At 29.9% G+C, this 24396-nt stretch overlaps 2 long non-coding RNA genes across 3 annotated transcripts in view; both read right to left on the bottom strand.

The window, feature by feature from the left end:
• LOC149054792 (uncharacterized) overlaps window positions 1-2690 on the bottom strand; it is a 50354-nt gene extending 47664 nt beyond the window's left edge. Inside the window, exon 1 of the long non-coding RNA XR_016192118.1 lies at window positions 2624-2690. This is a non-coding gene — a long non-coding RNA (uncharacterized LOC149054792). The remainder of the gene's footprint in view (window positions 1-2623) is intronic.
• An 11257-nt stretch (window positions 2691-13947) lies between these two features.
• On the bottom strand, window positions 13948-18249 carry LOC149054791 (uncharacterized). Of its 2 annotated transcripts, XR_016192090.1 has the most exons (4): window positions 18124-18249; window positions 16384-16627; window positions 15950-16283; window positions 13948-14034 (listed from the first exon to the last, which is right to left on the bottom strand). It is a non-coding gene; the product is annotated as an uncharacterized LOC149054791 (long non-coding RNA). The 2 variants fall into 2 exon arrangements; XR_016192089.1 differs by lacking the exon at window positions 13948-14034 and having other exon boundaries at window positions 15685-16283.
• Between the last annotated feature and the right edge of the window lie 6147 nt (window positions 18250-24396).

Below are 24396 nucleotides of genomic sequence, written 5' to 3'. Positions count from 1 at the left end.
TGTTTTAATGCATAACACTATACCTAATGTATATTGTATACCTAAAAGGCTAAAGATAATTATTTATAATGCATAAAATAGATACAACGGAATAGTACAATAATAGATAATAGATATAATATAATATGGTATAATAGATACTATTATAATATCCACATAGTCGTTCCAGGCCTTAATACTTTTCTCTACCGAAATCAGGCAAACACTTAAACCTTGTTTTCAAAATACAGAATACGATCTTAATTAAAATAAAATAGTAAATTAATTGATTAATATTCAGTATTATATTAAATAGGTATTATAGGTACCTATATATAAGAAGGGGGAAGCAATGCTAACAGCAGTCCCCTCCCTGGTTCTTGATAATACGGAAAAAAAAGGTATATATAAGAAACAGTACAAACTATTTGTATTTTAATCATCATACGAAAATGAACCAATCGCATAACAAAATTAAAACAACTAAATGTCCAATAGATATAAGAATTTAGTGATTTAAAAAATTTAAAGTATAGTTTTAAAACTCAATATTTTTGTCTCAAGTAATTATAATGTGGAACAGTAAAAACTCACAGAGATAAAAAAAAATTCATAAAATGTACCTATATTAATAATATATATTATTTAACACTCGGTATTCGAATTTCAAACCGAATATACGTAGGTAAATAATAATAATATTACGCATACTATTATAATAACATGATCGCGAAAAGTTTCGAAGACTATCATTTTATGGACTGTAATATTATTACTGTATTTCAGACTGGCGCGGCGGTTTGCACCCAACCGCGATAAAACTCTATAAGAGCCAGGTAAGTCATTTTGTAAGCACAAGTGCGTGTTTCCTATACATACACCTCCACCACTACCGTCACCAAATAGTGCATCTGAAAAAATACTGTGGTACACAGCCGTGTATAATACGTATTAACTTCTATTACTTGTACAGTAATATATTTTTACCAGACCGTGTAATTTTCGATTTAATTACTACACTTCAGATGTTGTAATTTCCCTATGCTCAACAAATTAAATTGTGTCACTAACGCAGTAACGCAGTACAACAGTTTATTTTATCGAACAAACTAGAACACGCTCGGTAGTGCATTTATTTTTATGGATATTTTATTATAGAATAACATAATTTTAAACGATGTATATTTATAATATTATTCCTATCCAGTGCCCGATGATCAGATATTATTATAATCTTGATAGATTTTACGCATTATAATATTGACTATACATATAATATGACATCTTTATCTATATACTTGTTACTATGCAACTAAACACATTAAATACGCCCCACATAATGACTTCATTTTATATTTCTAACGACCAAACAATATAATATTTATATTACTTATAAATGAAATTTTCCCCACCCCATCAACATTTCACTTCAATAATAATTACCAGCTTAAGGTTTTATATTCTAAGTGGAACGAAAAAATATGTTTTAATTTTACAATTATTTCTATTTTTGTTTTTGTGCATAGACACTTTTTATAGTATCATAGAAACCTTAAATTTTCAATATTAATATCTTTCGGATAGAAATGTGAGTCTAGAGACATACATTTGGTACTTTGGGGCATAGAATGTACAAGAAGAGGTTAAAAAAAAATAATTAACCTAGCTTTGATATTTAATTTATTAGTGTCGAGTGTATATTGTCATTTAGGAGTAATAAGTCAGCTATTTTATGGGTAAGTATGTGTTCAATTTGAATTCAATGATGAACTATTGCTTGATATACGAAAAACGATTCTTATCGGAATAGGTCATTATTCATCAGTCTATATTACTAAGCATATATTTTTTGCTAGGTATGTAAAGTAATTTATTTTAAAACCTTAAAATGCCCACAAATAATATTTTTAATCTACAACAATAATTAACATTGTTATTTTTTGTTTAAATTTTTGCTCACAGTATGAACTACTTATTATACACCTCGTATACATTCTAAATTCTAACATATAAAAATTTAACACTTTACACATTTTTATCAACAAAATTAGATGCAAATACCAATTTAATAAGGGTTTTGACAACCCCGAACAAGATGGAAGGATGTAATAGTAAAAGATCTAAAAATGATCAATGATAACATAAAAATGGAAGATGCGAATGATAAGGCCCGATGGAGTGAAATAATGGTGGCAGCGATGGACCTACATGGTCCGCTAAGCTGTTAAGAAGAAGAAGAAGTTATATGTTAAATGTTATACTCGTATTGTATAAGTATATATTTTGTAAATACATTAATTTTTAATGAATAAGGCAGAGTAATATGCAGTTATATAAAATATTAAAATATTAATGCTTATGCATTGAATCAATATTTAATTTTAGTTTTAAATAATTAACTATACATAATCACTAGGGCCCGAATTTAAATACACTTAAACCATACAAATATGCTCTAAAAATAGCCAAAAATGTCCTCAAAAAATTATTTACTTAAGTAAGTGCAGTAATAAGATATAAAGATTTTCAATTGTATTTTGTTTAAACTCTGAACATTAATATAACATGTATCGAATATTATTCTATGTTAAATTTCTAATTTATCAATGGAGAAAAATTTAAATTAATTGGATTAGGTACATACCTATGTAATAAGAATCATGACCAATGAAGTTTTGGTAAATCAGATATTCCCAGTGAATGTTTAACAGGTTCTCTGAAAAATCATAAAGATTAAGAAATTCATTTAAACAATAACATATTTAAATTAGGTATATTATCTATATAACATTATTATTAACATTTAATACTTATATGATTGCAGTCTTACTAGTCTTAGTATTATTTTATTTAACAAATGGCCTTTTTTGTAATAAATTTGCTAATGTCTTACAATCCTGATTCATACACAATACACATATACTGAAATAATATGTATTAGGTAAGTAATTTAATAAAAATGTACAGATGCTTTAAAGCATAGCCATAATATTTTATATTAATTAGATGATTTGAAAAAATGCATGATTGAAGTTATCCATTAAGTATAGGTAAGCAGTGGTTGACTTGGAAATGAAAATGAAGTACCTAGTAGAAGTACTCTAGCTACTTTAAAAAAAGTAGCGCCCCCTAGTATTTTAATCAAACTTACATAATCATGAGGGTGTAGGTCACCCCACATCATCCTTTATGGCCTCTTAAGAAGCATAATAAAAAATGAAGAAACATGTATCAATGAATCATTACATACCTATAACATTTATTAGGTATAACTTAAAATACTATTTACTAAAAATTACTATCTATAGTATACATCCAATTGCTACTTATCAACTATCACACCTTAGATATCAAATATCAATACAATTATAATTTAAAATTTAAATTTAAAATTTGTAATTATCAGAAGTACCTACATTTTTTAATATTTTAACTTAAATAACGACCTGTCCCATGTGTTCAGCTTTAAAAAAGAAGTAGAGGTACGCTTGAGTATCCTAAAAATTAGTTGAGGTACTCAGTCCCTCCCCCCCCCCCAATACAACCACTGAGTATAAAACAATACCTATATGTCCTATATATAATATATATTACAAACATATTTTCTAATATTTATTTGGGCAAAAGTAAGTCTTTGTTCATGTTCATTTACATAATATATATTTCTGATATGTTATAATATGTATAATAAAAATGTTTTTAATTTCATAATTGCATAATTGTATATTTCTATATTTATTTACCTATATGTAATAATATTTATTTAGATGTAGACATTTTATTAATTGCCGCCAACGAAAGCAAATCTTAAAAATGTTTTAAATTATAAAAACCTTGTTAATACCTAACCTAAATGGATACACGATTTTATTACTAGAGCGACATGAATATTTTTTCAACATTAACATATTACATTCAACATTGTATCAAAAATACTCTGCTACATTATTTGGTAGGTACTAGGTAGGTATGTCAATTCGTTATGAATTTAATCACGGGTTATTCTAAATAAGTTCTACATTTAAAAAAAAAAGATCAATTATTCATATACTCATATATAAAAATTATATTAGCTCTAAACAAATAAATAACTATATTTAAATAATTTAATAACAAATGCATATCAGTACCTTAATAAATTGAAGCGGCAAAATGTGTTCATCATCGTTAATATTTAAATATTTTAACATTTTCAGCCTAAATTATTGATATGAAATACATTTAAGCACGTCCATAACAACTTGATATCAACGAGACGCGAAGTGGCAGCCGCCAGGTGCCAGCCTCTCCGAAAAACGAATTAACGAACGACGAAACTTTGTTCACAATGGATTTGTTACGTATTCATTTTGTTGGGATTAAACAAAAACGAATAATGATGTTTTCAAGCTTGTAGCACATACCTACTGAAGTGGCAACACTGTACGTTTTAAAGCGGACGAAAAAAATACTGATGACCAAGACCCAGGTTCCGTTGAAATTCATAACTTTAGGCAGGTTTCCACTACATACCCGAGTACCGTGAACACGTTAAAATGTTCAGCTATATCCAATAACACGGTAACGTGATTGATCATGTGGCAACCTTACCTAACCACAGCGAACTATGTGTAGTGGGAACTCGCCTTTAGTTTTTGTTAAGTTTTTGACACCCAATTTTATGGGCATCGTTGCAAAATAGAGTAAAGGTCGCGCCCGCCGCACTGCAGCGGCATTCTTTTGTCTTGGCAGTGGCGATACATTTTCAGCTTCGTTTTGCGGTAGCCCGGTAGCCGCAAACATTTCAGTGTGTGATCTTTATTACTCTGTAAAAAAAAAAAAACTCTGATTCCTTATTTATTAAAACCGTTTTTTATTATTTATTGTCATTATTATAAACGTACATTTATACTAATTTCATAATAAAGTCATAATATAGACAATATAGACTATCATCGTAGCAAAAATCAGATTTTCAAAATGTTTAGTGTCATTTGATAAACTTGAACTTTTTATTTCTAACGACCGGTTGGCCGCGTAAGTAATTTATTATTCAATTATTTGCATATCGTTCGACATTCCTGGACGTAAGTAAAATAAAAGGCGACAGTCATCATATTTTCATATTTTGTTATATTAAAACAAATCGCAGTGTATATTATGTTTAGATTTTAATTAGCATAGGGACGAGAAGCAAAACTTCTGCTTCAGATTTGGAGTATTCATATATTTATTTTATAATTTACGATTACTATCTCTATCTACATGCTATATACCTATTTTAACGACTACATAAACTATCTGCTGCACGTATATACGTCTTCTGCAGTTATATGACTATAATATTATATGTTAATTATTATTATAATTATTTATTTAATAACTTTACCGTATGAAATTTACAATAAGTGATAACTCGCTGCAAAGGGTTTAATAATTAGAAAAGTAAAATATACAATTTTACGAATAAACACGAAAAATGAGATAAAAAGAGGTCGACATAATTATATTAAATATGAAAAAAAAATGTTATTTAATAATTACATAACAAATTTATAATTAATGTCAAACCATTTGTTTAAGGACTTTGTCCGTTTAATTATTATAAATAAAAAAAATAAATAAATAAATGTCTAAATATCCTATGTATAAATAAATAAATAATAAAAATGTTCAACTTGCTTAATGAATCAAAAACTAAATTGTTTTACGGAAATACCATTTTTTAAATTCTATTTAAAGGGACTTAATGACTTTAATTTTGTTTTTGTTGCTGTGGTTGCACACGAGATGTGTTAGAAGCGCGGAAAGTTTAGCGAGGAATTTTGTCTAAAATAACTCAGTTAACGAATTCCATAGATTCAAACTTGAACGCATAGTAATTTATATTAGTTTAATGCTATTTGCTACTCTTTAGTTGTTGGTATACCTACTTAAATGTAAAAAAGAAAACAATCCAGAATATCGGGAATCGCTAAAACACAAAATTAAATTCTTAATGATTCCACACGCACAGCCTCTATACATCTCCTACACATCTCTACACCTTTCCAGCTCCTGCATGGTTGATTATCACTGAATTTGTAATATTTAATAGTATTAGAAACTTGTTTCTGTTCCACGATTACGAATTATTCACTAATTATTTACGACGACGAATCAGTTTAAATTTAAATTTACATTCTAATTTAAATTAATAGTTTCATAGTTACTGCAGTAAACAAAGTTACTCTTGTGCCAATTTAATAGTTTCTAATGATTTACACGATACACATCTTTGCCAACAGAAGCTTAATGATAGTGTTGAACATTATCAAGATATATTATCTAGATGAAAATTATTCTTCACATATCTTATCTATACACATATTAATATAACAAATTTATCTTAAGTATCATCTTAGCGTTTGTTAAAACAAACAGTTCGTTTATGAGTTCCATGAATATCGTCATTTTTTAAACAAAAACTTTTCTTAACAAATCCTCTGTTTATTATATTATGACGGACAATATCCAATAATAGCTCAAGTAATTAAATTTGTATTAATACATTTTGCAATTTCTTTATATATATAAGTAGAAATATGTGTACAATATTACATACTCTTTATAATATTGACGTATTACCTATGACTAATGCCCGGTTGCACAAACGATCAATAAAAACAGTTCAATAAACTGTGATAACGGTTCAACAAACAGTCGGATAAATAACTTTATTGGTTCCTTAAAGTGTTGGACTGTTGCACAGAAAATTCTTTAACATTTTGATGGTTAGTGCTCTAACCATAGTTTAGATACCATAGTTACAAAAAATTATCATTCCATCATATATTTTTAATGTTATCAGTGTTAATTGTTATCTGTTTTATACTTTAAAATTAAGTTGAACTGGTATCAAAAATATAAATAATATTACCTTATCACAAAATAATTCGATATTATCAGATCAATAAAGTTATAGAACTCTTTTGAATATTTATCGAGCCGAAATCGGGTCTACAACTTATCGAACCGATAACACAATATTTATTGGATTGATAAAACTTATTGATCCTTTGTGCAACCTGTCAAATTGTTATCGATTCGATAACCCAGTTATTGGTCCGATAGCTAGTTATTGGTCGTTTGTGCAATCGGGCATTAGTATCATTCCTAAGCACATTATAATCGTGTGCCTATACGTTTATTATAATATGTTAATAGTCAATTAAATTATTTATCAGCCATACGTCATAAGGTAATCATTAAAATAATATCATTACAATTTAAAAAATAAAGATCAGAATATTTATTGCTTTACCCATATCATAAGCAATACAACACTACATTGATATGTGTGATTTATATTAAATTTAAGTTCATAATACGTATTTTTGTTTTAAAAGATATTAATTTTATTGTTTAACTGTATAGTAATATCTAATATCACACAAAATAATATTGTATAAAAATAGAAAAGAACCTGAGATAAAATGTAGGTATTTTATAAGCAGTTTTTTTATTATTTATAATGTGTACTGTGTAGTTTTAATTATTTTTATATTTATTTATATAAATTTATAATATAATATATAATGTTACAACATGTCACTTTAAATAATAAGTATATTATGTTACAATTTTTAAATTCCACATTAATGCGAACATATCCATTATTTGGTGTTATTAAATTTATTCAAATAATTGTGAATAGTATGCATTACTATTCGCTAAAGTTTTGATTTCAAAATTTGAAATTTGAAAATAATAATATTTCATTATATTAATTTTAATTACCTAAACATAATATTATATTGTAGTGAACATGTTATTAAAATTAAACTAAAACGTATATTTATTTCATGTTTATGAATTGATAAAATCCAACGTAATTACCGAGAATGTGGGTTTTTCTTGAAACTTTGATTCGATTGAATTATTATTTTGTTGTGTATCTATTTTTAAAATATCCACAAAGCAGATTGAAACTTTTTTCTATAAATCTCGTATCCTAATAATAATGAAATAATTTACAACCCGTGAAATTTTATAACTTTGTTGAAATAATATATATTAATATATTAATATATTAGTATGTGTTTCAGTGTTTGACGGCAAGTCGGCGAATAAAAGTTTCATTGAGATATTATACAATACGATTTAAGGTCTAAACTTTCATGCACAGCATTGGTTTAGTCACTCTACGCGTAAGAACACCAATCGAAAGGAAACCCAGGAAAGTAGAAAATAGATTGAATCCAAGACAGTTTCAGATTGGAGAACGGGACGATGGCGATGGTGGCGATCAACATTTTAACGAAATTATTATAAAGTCAATGAGAAAGACAGGTTGCGGTGTGAGATCTATCGAAAATCAAATTGTAATAATCGTATAATTAATTATTTTAATTAATATTTGATACACCGCAGACGAATACAATATTTTAAATTATAGTGATCGTGGTCGCCGGTTATCGTTTGTACATCATCTGCATGTTTACATGACTTGTTAAAATGTCGTACATCGTTACTGTACATTAGCGCGGTGCCGATTATCGTTTGCGCGTTTTCCGCTTTTTACCTGCTCAAAATTGCGTACATAGTTTGCGCTTCATAATTACCGTCATAATTCATGTCTTATATTTAATACATAGTAAGGGAAAACGATTTAAAATAAATTAAACACCTTAATTCAGTTAAATAATTGTAGTCATAATTAATCATTATACAAATCTCAAGTAATATGTCATAAAATAAAAAAATATTTTATGATACACATACACAATATGTGAAAATGTTTTAAATATAAATAATAAATCAATATTGTTTGGTATATATTATATAAGTCCTAATCCTTTCTGCAGTTGATGTATAAGCTGGTAGACGGGTGTTGCACAATTGCACCCTTATGTACAATAAATTTCGAAAAATGTACGCAAACAATAAATATAATATATTAATATAAAATATATGATAATATATAAAATATTAACAATAATATACTGCGAGTCTGCGACCATCTTGCAACATGGTATACGTATATTATAAACAGTGCGTCCCATAAGTTTTGAGACAATCATTCTAAAATTAATACTAGTATCTAGATAATTATAAAATTCTAGGAAGTTTTTACGACATCACCTAAAAACGTTTTGGATCGCTTCTGTGAAAGAATTGTACGCTTTAGACCCACTTTGTAGAAAGATCGATCTTTTTTCTTGCAGCACACATCGCGTCGATTGTCACTCAATTTTTTGACAAAATTTAGTTCCAGTACTCACCCACTCGCTCCCCCCCCCCCCCCATATTTACCAGATTTGAGTTCTCCAGACTATTTCCTGTTCCCAAAAATTAAAGATGGAGCTCAAGGAGCACCGTTTTGCCACCATTGAAATGATTCAAAAAGCGATGACCCTAAAGTTCTAGAACATTCCTGAAGCTGACTTTTCACGGGCCATGGAAAAATTGGCCGATTGTGCAAGAAAGTGTATAGAATGCAATGGTGACTATTTTGAATAAGAAATTGCTTAAAACATATTTAAATTTTTTTTTTGTAATTTCAGTAACCTTAGTCTCAAAACTTATGGCACTGTGTGCCCTCTTCGGTAAAACACACCGCTGTCGTCTACCAGCTGCAGTATATGACGATAACGCGCCAGGTGACTATGCGCCAGCCAGCGGCGACTGCGGTCGAGTTTAGCAAACCCTGCAATTTGTTCTGCTGCAGAGACGCAGAGTGCAGGTATATTATACATATTTTATACTACACGAATAATATTATCCAGATTACAGGTATACCGTTTACGTCACAGCTCAGCTCAATTTTCCTCTGCATGCACCGTGTATGAACAGGTTAGGTATATACTTATATTATCATTTTATCATATATGTATACATTTTGCGTGCCGATCGGTCGTCGGTGATAAAAGTTCGTCATCAGGTCCGAGTAGGGGTTGCTTATGTTACACAGATGCTGCGGCGGACCACAATGTGATGGTGATTGGAAAGTGGGTAGGTGGGGGTGACCCGTTTATAGACACCGCCGTGAATCCCCATTATATAGATACCTTTAAGGACACGTGTGTGAATAAAATATATGTATAAGTATTATAATAATAACATATTGTACGCGCGTGTATATATAGCCTTAAACTATCAATAAACTGGCCAATCAAATAACTTGATCGCGCAAACGAACCACGCCCGTATCGACTAGTTTTTTACGAGGTGGTTTATTATCATTAATCGGCCGCGGGGTAACTGCTTATTATTATTATTATTATCATTATTACCAAGACTGACCGGTCGCTCTGTCTCTATTATAGGATGAGTGTGTGTATTTTTCACACGCGGTCCGGTACCGGTTCGGATCAAGCGTCGCGGAATTTAGCACAGGGGCGTCTCCAGACCTTGGCTATGGGGGGGGGGCGAAATAATAAAAAAATAAATATTAATTTACATGAGAATATGGGATTCAGATACTGAGTGATGAACCATTTTTTTTTCAACTTTTGTAATTTAGAACTATAATAGTCTCCTATCTATAAAATATTTGTGTCACTGAAATGTTACAATATTAAAAACAAATTGTCATAGTCATCATAGTATACAAATTTATTTTATTGATTAATAGTTAAATATAAGTAGTTTATAAAACAAAATCTAAAATTCTTTTATTTTTAGCAAAAATAATTAATAAACACAAGGCACAAGTCAGTTGTAGACTACTATTTAATTTATCATATTATCATAACGACATAACGTATTATCATATTTAAATCTATAACACTTATCAGTTGACTCCACTTATCAGTTATCATGGCCATGTGGAGTAGTTGCAAGGTTTATAGATACTAGTATGATACTATATGATCGCGAATACGTGTTTTGATAACAAGATGATATTGTGAAATTACTGAAATTTCATATTATATAAATGTCAAATAATTTAATATAAATTATAAAATTTACTAATAATTACTATGCAAGTCAGTCACCTTACGGGGGGGGGCGATCGCCCCTTTCGCCCCCCCCCACAAGGACGCCCCTGATTTAGCACCCAAGTATCTAAGTGTTATAATATGTACATGCACGCAAACACATACATGACTTGAGATTTTAATTGTTACGTGCCCGACGTATGTATATGATATCAAACGTTGTCCAACGATGTATCGGTGACGAATAATGTATGTGTATACCAAACAGGGGAATACGAAAAGTTTTTGACGACAAATTTGACCTGACTACCAGCAGCACATTGTATACAAAATGATAAATTCGAATTTAACATACCTAATATTATTTTATTTTTACTTAACTGATTATCTCATATAGCAGCACCATGTGGTTATAGACAGAAACGAAACTACGAGACTTAAAGCATGGTGCAGATTTATTTGTTGCGTGCCGGAATTTAGTAAAGTTGTATCAAAAACAGTTGGGCGTTATGTCGTGGTGAAACCCTGTGATAATATAAAATACGTGTAATACGACACAAGCTTCTTGCTGTATTTATACAGTATGATATTATGTAAGTATCTATACATAAAACAAGGTAAAAACTGAAAGATAATATTATTGTCGATCACACCATCATATTACACAACATTTCATATATTGTTTGTTTCGCAGTGGTTCGAGAATCAAGTTTTGGTCTAATATTATAGTAGGTACATCACCGCCCCATCTTGACACTTGTCTATTCTATAATTATACCATACGAAGAATTATTACCGTTATTTTATTTTAGAAGAAATCCATACAATTCTTACTATTAGGACACCATAATAAGCATGTGTGGGATGAAAACAATATACTCTTATAAATAGTCGATAAGTTTATGACTGTCTTTGACGAGAAAGTCACCCTGCAGCACGTATGACGCTCGCAGATAGGTTAGATTACGTTACGTTTGAAATATCTTGGCAGATTACCAATAGTTATAGGAGGGGAACCGCGAGAGTTTTTAAAGTGTAATAGGATGAGAGATTATAGGCGGTCACATAGAAGCGTCTGTAAAATAGTTTAGCCCCTTCGTTGACGGTTTTCAATTTTAGATTGGTGTGTAAATTTATCGGTTAGATCTTAGATACGTATATCATCAGCGCGATATATTGGAAAGTTTGAATTTGCTGATGTTGAAATTGTTGGCCTTTTACCACAATTGAAGGCCATAATACTCAGTAATCAGATGGGTATAATCACTATGACTTCATACATAATAATTAAGAAGTTTAATCTGTGCCGTGTAGGTATATTTATTAATTATCATTAGTAGATGTTTTTAGACTTTATTTAACGTAAGCGTTGAATTATTATAATTATTAATTTGTTATTTTTATTAATTTTCTTCTTCAATATTAGTTCTAGCCTTTAATAATATTCACGTTATCCTAGGTTTATAATCAGCGACCGATTTACGGTTCTTAAAGTACATAAGTAAATATTATACTTATTATTTATTATAGGTATTAGAATTGCACTAATTATTACAGTTGATACAAGCAGTCCTTTAGCTGGCCATATTACATAACAGTAGATATGGAACTATCGTTTTTTTAATCGAAACAAATTAGAACTTTTATGTATCCAACTGATTTTAAATCTCTATAGATTCATAAAACTATAAAAAAAAATATATATATAATAATTAAACTTGTTTACTATTAAATTACCTACAGCCACCCTCTATTATATGAGCAATAAAATACTATATAGGTAAACGTAGACTAAATCAAATAATTTGGTTAGGTACATAAGCATATCATACACACACACATATAAATATATATATATATATATACAGATTATGGTTACATTATACATTTACAATGTTACAAATCTTCGTGGGTAATTAAGCTTGCTAAAGTACCAATAAATTTTAATGTTTGTTTAGTGTTTTTGATAGATATAATAGGTATATCAATAAGAGTAATAAGACATAAAAAGATATAAATGTTTTTTTTTGTAAACCATCCAGTTTTCAGTTTTATGATCACAATTAGTGTCATAAAATATGAAGATGAATATTCACTATAACTTTATTTGCCTATATAAACGTACCATATTATATTGTTAAGAACATTTTTTAATTTATGTTGATTTGGTATAATTGCTGTTGTAGGATTATAATTTAATGTTATATTTGGAATAAAGTAAATTTTGGAATTCCAAATGTCGATTATTCGGAATTTAAATCAGAAATATTAAAATGTGAACTGAATGATCTCAAGTAGACATTATGACGAATTAAGATCAGTTTTTTAAAATATTATTGTATTATTTAATCGATCGGTAGGATAGACAAAAAGTAAATACAAATGAGCATGATTTGTTTATCGTTCATCACGCGCCAACGCCGAAACGGTCGGTGACATGTATATACCGGGGAGCTCAACCTTTTCTTTAATACACCGTCACATACATTTATGATCACTTACTATATACGTACACGTATACAAGACCCATATGCATGCAATTTAAAAATTGCCTAATTTTAACTCCTTTAAAACTATCCACAACCAATCCTCTTAAAATATACTGTTATGGAAGATTAAAAATATTACACTCTAAACATTATTTGTATGCTGATGAATGATTATTGTATACCTACACATAATTATAAACGAAAGAATAATTAATTTTGTGTACTCTTTAGGCATAATTTTTTATTAGCCAATCCATAATTCTATTAACATCAGCATAGCATTACCGATAATACTGTAGCATGTATAGGTAAGTATATAATAATTAATAGGTATGTTAATTGTTGTATATATTAATGTTGCATTATCTACGGTGTAGACGGTGTGGTTATATTATACTTATACGATATGCATAAATAACAATTGCAGCAATTATTTTTTATTCGTCAAATAATAAAAATAATTTAATACAAATGGATGGATATTGTTTGTTGCAGCGGAAATACCATTTATAGAACCACGAAGTACCGTATACGACACACAGCTCGCTCATTCCCGCTGGAGTGTCGTTGTGGCCATAAGGATCGAGTAGCCGATGTCCACTCCCACACGGTTCTGCAATAGCCAAAGAAGTTGAGACTTCTGCGCAACTGAAGGTACGTTGTATCTGCAAACATATAAAATGTAATAATATACGAAGTAGGTAGATACTAGATACTAGATAGGTAGGTAGAAGCCAGAAGGTTTGTAGTATGTGTTTGCTGTTTGATCGTACAGGTACCTTTATAAGAAGCGACACTCACCTTTCCTATATTATGTGGTCGTTCAGTGTGCCTGTATTAATAATATATTTATATAGTACAATATTTTACTTGTCGGAAGCCAAAGCGGGCGTATAACACATATCGTAAAAAATCTCCTCACCTGCGAAAAGTGTTTGAGCATAACACCACAATGAGATACCGTATTATTAATTATTATTGCGTTATTATTAATAATAACACTAATAATATCATTGAAATTGCTAAATAAGTGAAACAAAAATTATGTTTGGATTCGAAATGAACCAATATTCCGAAAAGAAATTGTGGTGAACCGGATTTCACATTAACAGCAGGCTTCTTGATATATATAGTAATAATGAGCATAAAAATGCGTCAAGCCCTGGTCCCATAAATATACATAATTTATGTGATAAACTGATAAGTGTAGATAGACAGTATAGTATGATCATAAAATAGGTCGGAATGCGACATAAAATATTATTATATATTATTTTCCGACCAATTTTTCTAGGCCGTGTTATCCGAGAATAATGTAGAGCTAGAGCGAATGGGTAACGCGGTTTTTTTTCCGTACGGCAAACGTAAAGGATATAATAACGACAACAAAATAATAATATAATATTTTACATTTTTCTTTGGACGTTAAGTTTTTGCCGTGTCCCACTGGTCAGGTTGCACTTCCCCCATATTTATATTATTACAATATATTATTACTATTTGTGTAACAGTGGCCGTCATAAAATAATCCACGGCATCGCGACGTATACACGCCTCGCGCGCCCACACATTCGCCAACAGCCTCTCAGGCGACGAACTGCACAGTCGGACTCCCATTCTATTTACAATGTGTTGATACTAATTTAACTCGTAATGATGTTGTTCGTCCTACGCCCACGAACAGACGTCAGGTTTTTACCCGTGGTTCGATACGCATTGTAAAATATAGTTTTAATGATCCGCGTGCAGCAGCAGCACCGGTTTTCATCGCGATTTCGCGTCGAAGTAAAATAATAATAATATATAACATTATAATACTATGTATTATCAGATGACTTCTAGCATTTTATTTTAGCGCAGTAGTAAAAAAAAAGACCAGACGCAAGATACAAATTTGCTTTATTTTTGCTTTTTGAGCTTTTTTTAATTGCCATAGTTATCAACACTAAAATAAACTATTATATAGTTTAAAGACAGTGTGTATACTAGTAAGTTGAACGTACACAAAAATAGAATAAATATCAAATTAACTAACAAATCAATAAATTTCATCAATCAATCAATGTAATTGATAACTTTCTAATAAATAAAAACTAAACCAGATTTCAGTCATTTAGTTAAAAATATGTTTTTATTTGTTTGGAAATATTAGAATATGAAATATTATGTTTAAATTAGGCAATTATACTTTCTTATTTTAATTCTTTTTAATTTGAATAATATTTATCAACTAAAAAAGCCGTAAGTGCATGTTTTTAGAGCATATACTCGTATTTTAGGGTTTTAGGTGTATACGGATAATATATTTAGTGTTTTTTGATAGCTATAATAGTCATCTGTGCTAATTATAACCTTATATAAGCGACCCTATGTACGCTATTCGATATCGTCCTGCATGAACTCTCTAACTCTAATTTGTCATTGTCTATGCGAAATAAGTATTATTTTTACGATTTTATTCCCACGTTTTAACAATTTAATATAAAAAAAGATATGTGAAGCTTAAACTCAAATTTGATTTTTGATTATGTTGTCTATGCTTGATTAATGCTCAAAAGACGAAAAGCTTAGTTTATATACTTGTATTGTTTCGTTTCGAGAACGAAAGATTTTAGTCGTCTTCTTGAGGGATATGGTTACAGTTAGATTAGTTTTGACTTTAATCCTACAACGATTCGTCTGCGGTCCGGATTCGTCTGTCAATTCCTTGTAGTCCACCCGTAATTAAAATGTCTGTCTACCACTAGACGACAATACATCAATTCATCGATCCAAAATAGAAAGGATTAAAAAAGATTGTTAAATTGAAATTGAATGATCGGCACTAATGAGAACCAGAATAGGTTCTCCTGTCGTTTTTGTATCCACCCGAAACGTTAGTTTCTCCACAGACAGACGTTGAACAATTAAAATACTATAAAAAAAAAAGAAGGATCAATAGGCGCGTGTCGATTGTCTGCAGTGATGATAATAATAATAATAATAATGATAATAATCGCCAAAATGGTACTTACACTATAATAAGGCGAATACCGTAGCTACAGGTGTTTGGAAGCAATTGAACGGTGCAGCGATGGAAATATCTCTGCGTATATCTGACGATACCCCGCACATTAATTTGGCATTGGCCGCCCTCGAAAACACATTTTTCGGGTATTGACAGGTGATTCGGTTTGTTTCTGGTATATACATCAATTATTCTTGTATACTGAGGACTTCTGTGGGCAACCGTTCAAACATTTAATTTCCATCTGTAGTCTGACAATGAATAACGATTATATAAATTGTAATTTATGCCATCGATTTCGTTACGTATAAAATTATCAACTAATTGTGTACCTATAATAAAATATGAGATACTTAATTTTATTATTTTTATATAAATATTTAAATATATTTATTTCACTATATTTTTAATATATTCAATATTATTTTTATACAACCTTAAATAAAAATAATTTTATAACTTCCTAGTTTCATACGATTTTATAATCTTACTCTCAGGTGGATAAACGTACAAGATGCATAAAAAAATCAATTTGCATGATATTTTCAACTTTTTACAGTCATGGAAAATTTGTTTAATTCAAAAATAACACACAACACTCAACTGAATAGTTATTGAAAACCTTTCGTAAAATATTAAATTTATTTTAAAATATGAGAATATTTAAAATCTGTATTATACACTATAAAGTATAAGTCCAATAAGTAATATGTTTATGATACACGGTCGTCCTGTCCATTGAAGGGTTGGGGAGAAATCGGCAAGACTTAAAATGTTATTCTTTTCAATTTTCTGCTGGCAAATCTGATATTGATAGAAATACATTTGATTTATACGTAAAAACTACTCTTAAAACGTTAATTATTGATTTAAATATAAAAGGGATACCCATAATTCTCAAATAAAATACTTACGTTACAGATTAACATCGAAATAGTAAATTATTAATAAATAAATGATATTTTATTTTATTTTATTTACGCCTTGCATGGTAACTTGTAAAATTATTTCAAATAATTAATTTACTAGATCATGTATACAAATGTATTATTGTTATGTGTTTCACAAACACTTAAATCTTATATTTTAATTTGCAGGTGTTGTTCAAAAACAATAACATCATGATCTACGATATATATAACATTTATATAAAGGTATATATGCGTACACTGCAATTAGCTTATTGAAAACGGAAGTCTTCTTATCTTATAGATCACAGATGTTATCATAATATGTTAAAATAATGTTAAGAATCTTTGCGCAACAAATTGTGCAGTGGCCTATGCATATTGTAGACTGTAGTAATGGATTTATAATGGGCAAGTACACTTTTCTTATTAAAATAAACTGTTGACGTTATTGCATTATAATAACTAACACGGTTGCGGGATAACTCTTTTTGTCGTATAAAAAATAACGTCCATTCAGATTTGACGTTCTAAAATAATAATAATATTGTTTATAATAAAACCATAGGAATTCCCCCGAATTGACACTTAAATACCGTCATCTAATCTATGAATCTACATTAGGTATTACCCGCCGCGATTATAACAATATATCATATATTATAATAAATTATTCGCAGAGTTAGTCTACCCTGAGAGTATAATATTATGCAACGAAATAAAATTAATGTAATTTAAATGGTTTTTCAACAGTGATTGATATTATAATGTTCGAGTTGTACATTATCAGGAGTTTGTTGTACGAATAATAAACGAATGAGCCGTGTCAAGATACTTACCAGCATAGAATGAACTTGTCAGATTGTACTTCTGGTAATATAGTAGGTACGTAATACGTATGCCAAGGAGTTATACATAAGTGGTGCGTATACTGTAGTATACTTGTGTACTCACTACTCGCATCTATGCATATGTTTGTGTTTAATATATTATATTCGTTTGGTGAAACTAGCGCCCGTTTTATTATATACAGTGGCGTAGCCAGGATTTTTCAATGGGGGGGGGGGGGTTACGGTTTAGGTATATATAAAACAAATTATTTCAAATTGTATTGTACTTCAAATTTCAATTAAAGCATTTATTTATTAATGTCAAACAAAATTTTAATCACATTACAATATTTACATCAACCGTATTCTTCTTGTTTTAGTCGCTAATTTATTTAGGACATCATCAGGGTCTATTATTATATCATTATGTATATTCATCATTGCTAAACCATTCAACCTATTTTCACATGTGGTGTTTCGTAAATATGTTTTCAATCTTTTTAATGTGGAAAAAGATAATAACCATAAATAATATCTTTAATCGTGGTCATAACTACAGTGTTTTTGAAAACTCGTGCAGATAATATTAAAAATATAATATTATTATTATTATCAAATATCAATCAGGTTTCTGTCGTTTCTGGACGAGTTTTCTGAATATTCAGAAACGTTTTATGTCATATATTTTCATAGATAGTAGGTACTAGAATTAATGAAATATATAATAATTTATTAGATGTTGAAAGTCAATGGGGGGGGGTTTAAACACCCAAAACCCCCCCCTGGCTACGCCACTGATTATATACATATATATATTTGGTACATATTCATTATATATATATGTGTGTGTGTGTGTGTGTGTATATAGTTTATACTACCGGTATATACGTGTACACGCACAATCGTATCTGCATATTTCAATAACGCCTGTCGGTTTTTAGTCGGATATTTATTTATTTATTTTTATTTACGAATTAATTAAAAACACGGAAGATTTGCGTGAATCTCTTGGGTCCGAGACACGCTCTTCTCCGATTGTCAACTACATTATAATAATATAGGAAAACAGTATATACTATATACTTAACGAAACTCGATTAATCACCACGCGCAGCCGTACGGACGAGTTCTTTTTAATAAAAAAAAAGAAAAAGAAAAAGAAAATAATAACGAAAAAGAAAAATTATAACAAAAAAAAGTGAAGAAAAAAAGGTATTAATAAATTAACAGCATCGACGATGCGCCTCTGGTCACAGAGGGTTGAATAAATATACGTGGAAAAAGACGACGACGATCGTTATGTGTTCTGTCGTTGTTTAACCGAACGGTTATCTTGTTCGACCGGCCTGAAACACGACGTGTCGCAGTCAAGCATTTTAATCGACGGACAAAACGAAATAATAATAAATTTAATAAGGAGAGACGGCGGCGGTGGCGGCGGTGGTGAACGGGTGTAGTAGTGGCAGTGGTACGCGATGGTACACGTCGTGCGCGATCGTGGATGAGAGACTACAACGAGAGAGAGAGAGAGAGAGACGTCGAGTGACAGAAGACGCGTTGCAGTGAGAAAACGACAAAGATGCGATGGCCGAGCAGGGGAGGCTGGCGAGAGATCCCATTGCCAGTTAGCACGCTGCGTATGCCGTCCTAATTAAAAATATTTTAAACTCGAAACCGGGTGAGTATGGAAGACATACACAGCACACACGCGCATAATGTAATATATACACACGCGCGGATACGAAAACGGGGCAGAGACACGCGGCCGGGGACTAGTCGACTGCCGATGGTGTGTTAGTTAGAGTATACGCGTACAATAATAATAATAATACGACCGCAACGATTTTTTATTTTATTTTTTTAATAATATTATGTACACATTCGTTTTTATGCGTTCTGTGGAAACGATATAATATTATAGCGACGGCATTAGTCACCGGGGTACGGGGGGTGAAGCAGGAGAGCAGTAGACGATCGTGGTTGGAGAAGGGGAGAAAAAAAACAATGGACTACCTGATGTTTTTACAGTGTTTATATTATATTCTATATTATATGTATTGTATATATGTATTATACGCGTGGAGAGCGCACAGCTTCTCCGTCGTCCTGGTCGTCTTCTTTTTATTCTCATTCGTATATAATATTATAATCTCGTTCTCGTAAGCACTCGCTGAATAACGTCCACGACCGCAGACGAACGGCCGTAGACCGCTTCAACGCGTCTCGTACGCGGCTGCAGAGCGATACAGGTATATAGTACTATATACATAATATATAATAAACGTATATACTTATCTGTACACGAATATGTGTGTGAATACTGTATATGCAAACGCTATTTTTTTATGCAGTCGAACCGTGTCCGTGTGTATATTTATATTATGCATAATATATTACGTATATGCCTAGGTGTCGCGCACACCTGTAACCGCGTTTCGGTTAGTCGCGAATGCTGCGGCGACACGCCGATCGCGACACGAACACGTGCCCATGCGTCCGCGACGCATTCAGTATTGTCGAGACTCTTGTGTACGTGGCCGCTGACGTGCGAGAGTCGAGTTTAAGTACATTTCCCTCCATTTGTGCATTTAACTCGGTAAAACTGCTGTGTATAACACACTGTCATAGGTATGGTAGTGAGATTTAACTGCAAATTCGTCTTGTAATATTCTTTTATTTAATGAGAATTTTACGTAATTATGTCTCAACTATTAACAGCAATATAACATGTACCCTAATATGATATTCAATGTTATAAAGACGTAGGTTTAGTTAAATATTGTTAAACCAATTTGAAGAATAAAATTAAGGCTTTTTTTTGTTGAGGAAACGACATTAATGTAAGAAAGGTTGAGATCTTTAGGTGTATATTAAGTAGTCATGACGTGTCGTTGTTACTAGAAAAATAGTTCATTCAAATATTTTCAGTACCACCCACCTCTCAATTCTCGAATATCTACTCAATACAACATCATGTAGCTTGGTAGATATTTTTGATATTGTGTATCTCAGATCTTTTATGCAGACCTACTGATTTATTGCCACCATTAAAACTGTCACACTTGGCACCATTATCCACATATCTCGTCTATGACATTTGTGATTTGTGATTTGTCATTAGTCATAATTCTTACATTATAAAACTACAGGTTCTAGAACCTAACCTAATGATGGCATTACTATGTATAATATTATACTTACTCGAACAGATTAATAATATTATGATGTGATGACTGATGAGTAGTTTATTTCTATCGTCATTTTGCACATAATTTCCGGGTAACAAATTAATAACGAAGAAGGAAGTCATAATAATAATTACCTATATTTCATGAATGTAACTTATATCACTAAACTAATGTAACTGGGTAATTTATGATAATTATATTATATACCAATAATTACCGCTAATATCTATCGAATTAATATGTTATACTCTTGAAAAATAAAAGTAATTTATCGAAATTAACTATCAGCAAGCCTGGGCATAAACGCGTTAAAAAGTTAAAAGTTAAGATAAAAGTTAAGTTAATTTTAACTTTTAACTTAACTTTTTAAAATTTAATTTTCATAAACTTAATTTTTAACTTAACTTATTTTAATTGATATAAGCTTAATAAATAACGAGTTACTTTTAATCAAATTCGAGTTAAGTTAATTTATAAATAATTAAATAATAAATATAATGAAGTATATAGTTGGCTATATTCTCAAACAGTTTTAGACTTTTAGTTTCCTAAAAAAGTATTCAGAGTACATTCTTAAATAACATGTTATTTTTATTTAATAATTTAAAAAAAAATGTAGAATACTTGTCAGTTGTCTGTATTAGTGTGTTAATAAATCAAAAGATTGTATTTGTTTCGGCATTTTCAATTTTGTATTTTTTTCATACTTACTACATAATTATATTAATTCAATACCTATACATAGAAAAGCTATTGGCTATTTCCTGTGGTCAATAATATTTAGGATTTTTATTATTTATATAGATATTATATAAAAAAAAAATAACTTAACTTAAGTTAATAAGTTAATTGAAAATGTTCATATAACTTTTAACTTAACTGAGTTAAAAAAAGAATTAGATTAACTATTAACTTTAAACATTTTAAAATGTTTTCCATTAACTTAACTTAACTCGGTTAAAAATTATCATTAACTTGCCCAGGCTTGACTATCAGTAATACTTATTAGACTTTATAAAATTAAAACTAAACGTAAACATATGTGCTTACCGTGTTCTTTATCAAAATGACATAAATATATTAATTATGCATTTATAAATTTATAATATCACTAGACGTACCTATAACCCGAATAAATAAATGATAAACGCAGCGATCGGGTGCTACTGATTTAGGTATAGTTGGTTTTAGTGTATCTTAGTACATAGGCAAATCGTAGTCGTTGTATTTTATTTTGTGAACTAATGCGACCGAGATATTTTCGGACGTGGTTTAAACACTACATTAGGGGTTGAGAAACGAAGCAAAAAGCACTTCCCGAGTCTTTAGAAATATGTGTGCAAAATTTGGTCCCGATTGATTTAGTAATTTCCAAGTCTCTAGGCCGCATAAAATCTTATGTAAATTTATGTTCATGGTTAAAAGACACCCTACGCAGTTGCCTTTAAATTTTGTTACACCAGCAACTTTGAAACTTCAAGTATTTCCATCGATATCTATAGTTATTCTAACGCTATAAACATACATGTTATTATTATTTATTATATTATTTTACAATGTACCTACCTATAATTTATAATATAATATTATATAGGTATCTAATGCGTAATGCCAACAGCACAATACGTCAATGCACTCAACGTCCAAGGCGGCAAGGCCCCAAGCTTGTACTACAGTCGAGGATATTGGTATATTTCAATAATTTATTAATGCAATACTATAATATGTATCTACCACCTCTGGCAACTATATAGGCTATAATAGAACCCTTATTTGTGCGAAGCAGGACGTGTCGTGTTATATTTCCCGCGAAAGTTAAAACGATTTGAGTCATTATATTTTATTATAATACATTCTGCTGACACACAATGCTATAAACGCGTGTATTCGAGTCGTTCGAGATAACGTTTTCTGATTGGAAACTTATGCGCAATCACAATAACATCACCATAATATAATATGTTAAAATACGGTCGCCGCAGTTACATATTATCATACACATATGTATATATTTATAAGCACGACTGTATAATATCTTATATTCTTGTACCTTTATGTGCATGTATGCAGTATATTGCAATTGCTGCACCTGTAACCTGCAGTTAGTTACCTTTTGTACGTGTATTGCAATTGCACCTGTTTTTTTTTCCTTAGGAATTATTATCAAATGTTTAAAATTGCTGTCTGCTGCAGTTATACACGGTACCTACCTTATAGCTACAAACATATGACATGCATTTAAATACACGTGCAATATTTAATTTCATAGATAGATAGGTGATATTATGTCCATTTGACCGTTTATAGATAGTTAATTATTGTGTATTTTATTTGTAAGTCTTATACTTAAGGTGCCTGTAATTAATAATATAATATTAAACCAATAGGTAACTGAAATACAATAAATATAAATTATTATATTTTAATTTCAGATTGTATCACCTACTGAAATTGCATGAACATTAAATGGTAATTTTAGCTCTAAAAATTTAATTCGAAAATAATACGAATTTATCTGAAATGAATCAATTTTATTGAATTATTTTTTCACCAATAATTTAAATAATTTTCCTTGTCTTAAATTGTGAACATATTTATAAATTTAAAGTCGAATAATGCCCAATAACAATAACATTTAAGTCTGATTAATTAAATGTCATTTGAAAGTATATTGGATCAAAGACTCGTATCTATAGCGCATGAAGGTTATAGCATCAATGTAATGTGCATAGTGTTTTACGCGATCCACTTAGAATTTAAAACTATTTTATAAATTACAATTTAATAGACCAATAGACGGATGTTTTTAGTATTAAAAATTGTTTTTTCTAACATAAATGATAATGACTTATTATTTTTTACCATACCTACCTATCAAATATATCGTTTTTTTTTATCATGAATGTGCTTAGGTACCATATATATACTTACTATTGTACTAATAATTAGTATTTAGATATACACAATATATAAACGTTTTGCCTTTTAAATTAATTTACCAGAAATTAGCAATATTATGGGTAATTAAAAATATAAACACTTGGTTTAATTTTAAAAGAGTAGAAGAGATAAGAGAATAAACAGAGCATATAAT

Source organism: Diuraphis noxia, unplaced genomic scaffold (genome assembly GCF_037042655.1).
Source record: "Diuraphis noxia isolate RWA-SAM2 unplaced genomic scaffold, SU_Dnox_SAM2 contig0005, whole genome shotgun sequence".
Lineage (NCBI taxonomy): Eukaryota > Metazoa > Arthropoda > Insecta > Hemiptera > Aphididae > Diuraphis > Diuraphis noxia.
Note: the sequence above shows the minus strand (reverse complement) of the source record. Positions and strands in the feature narration are given on the sequence as shown.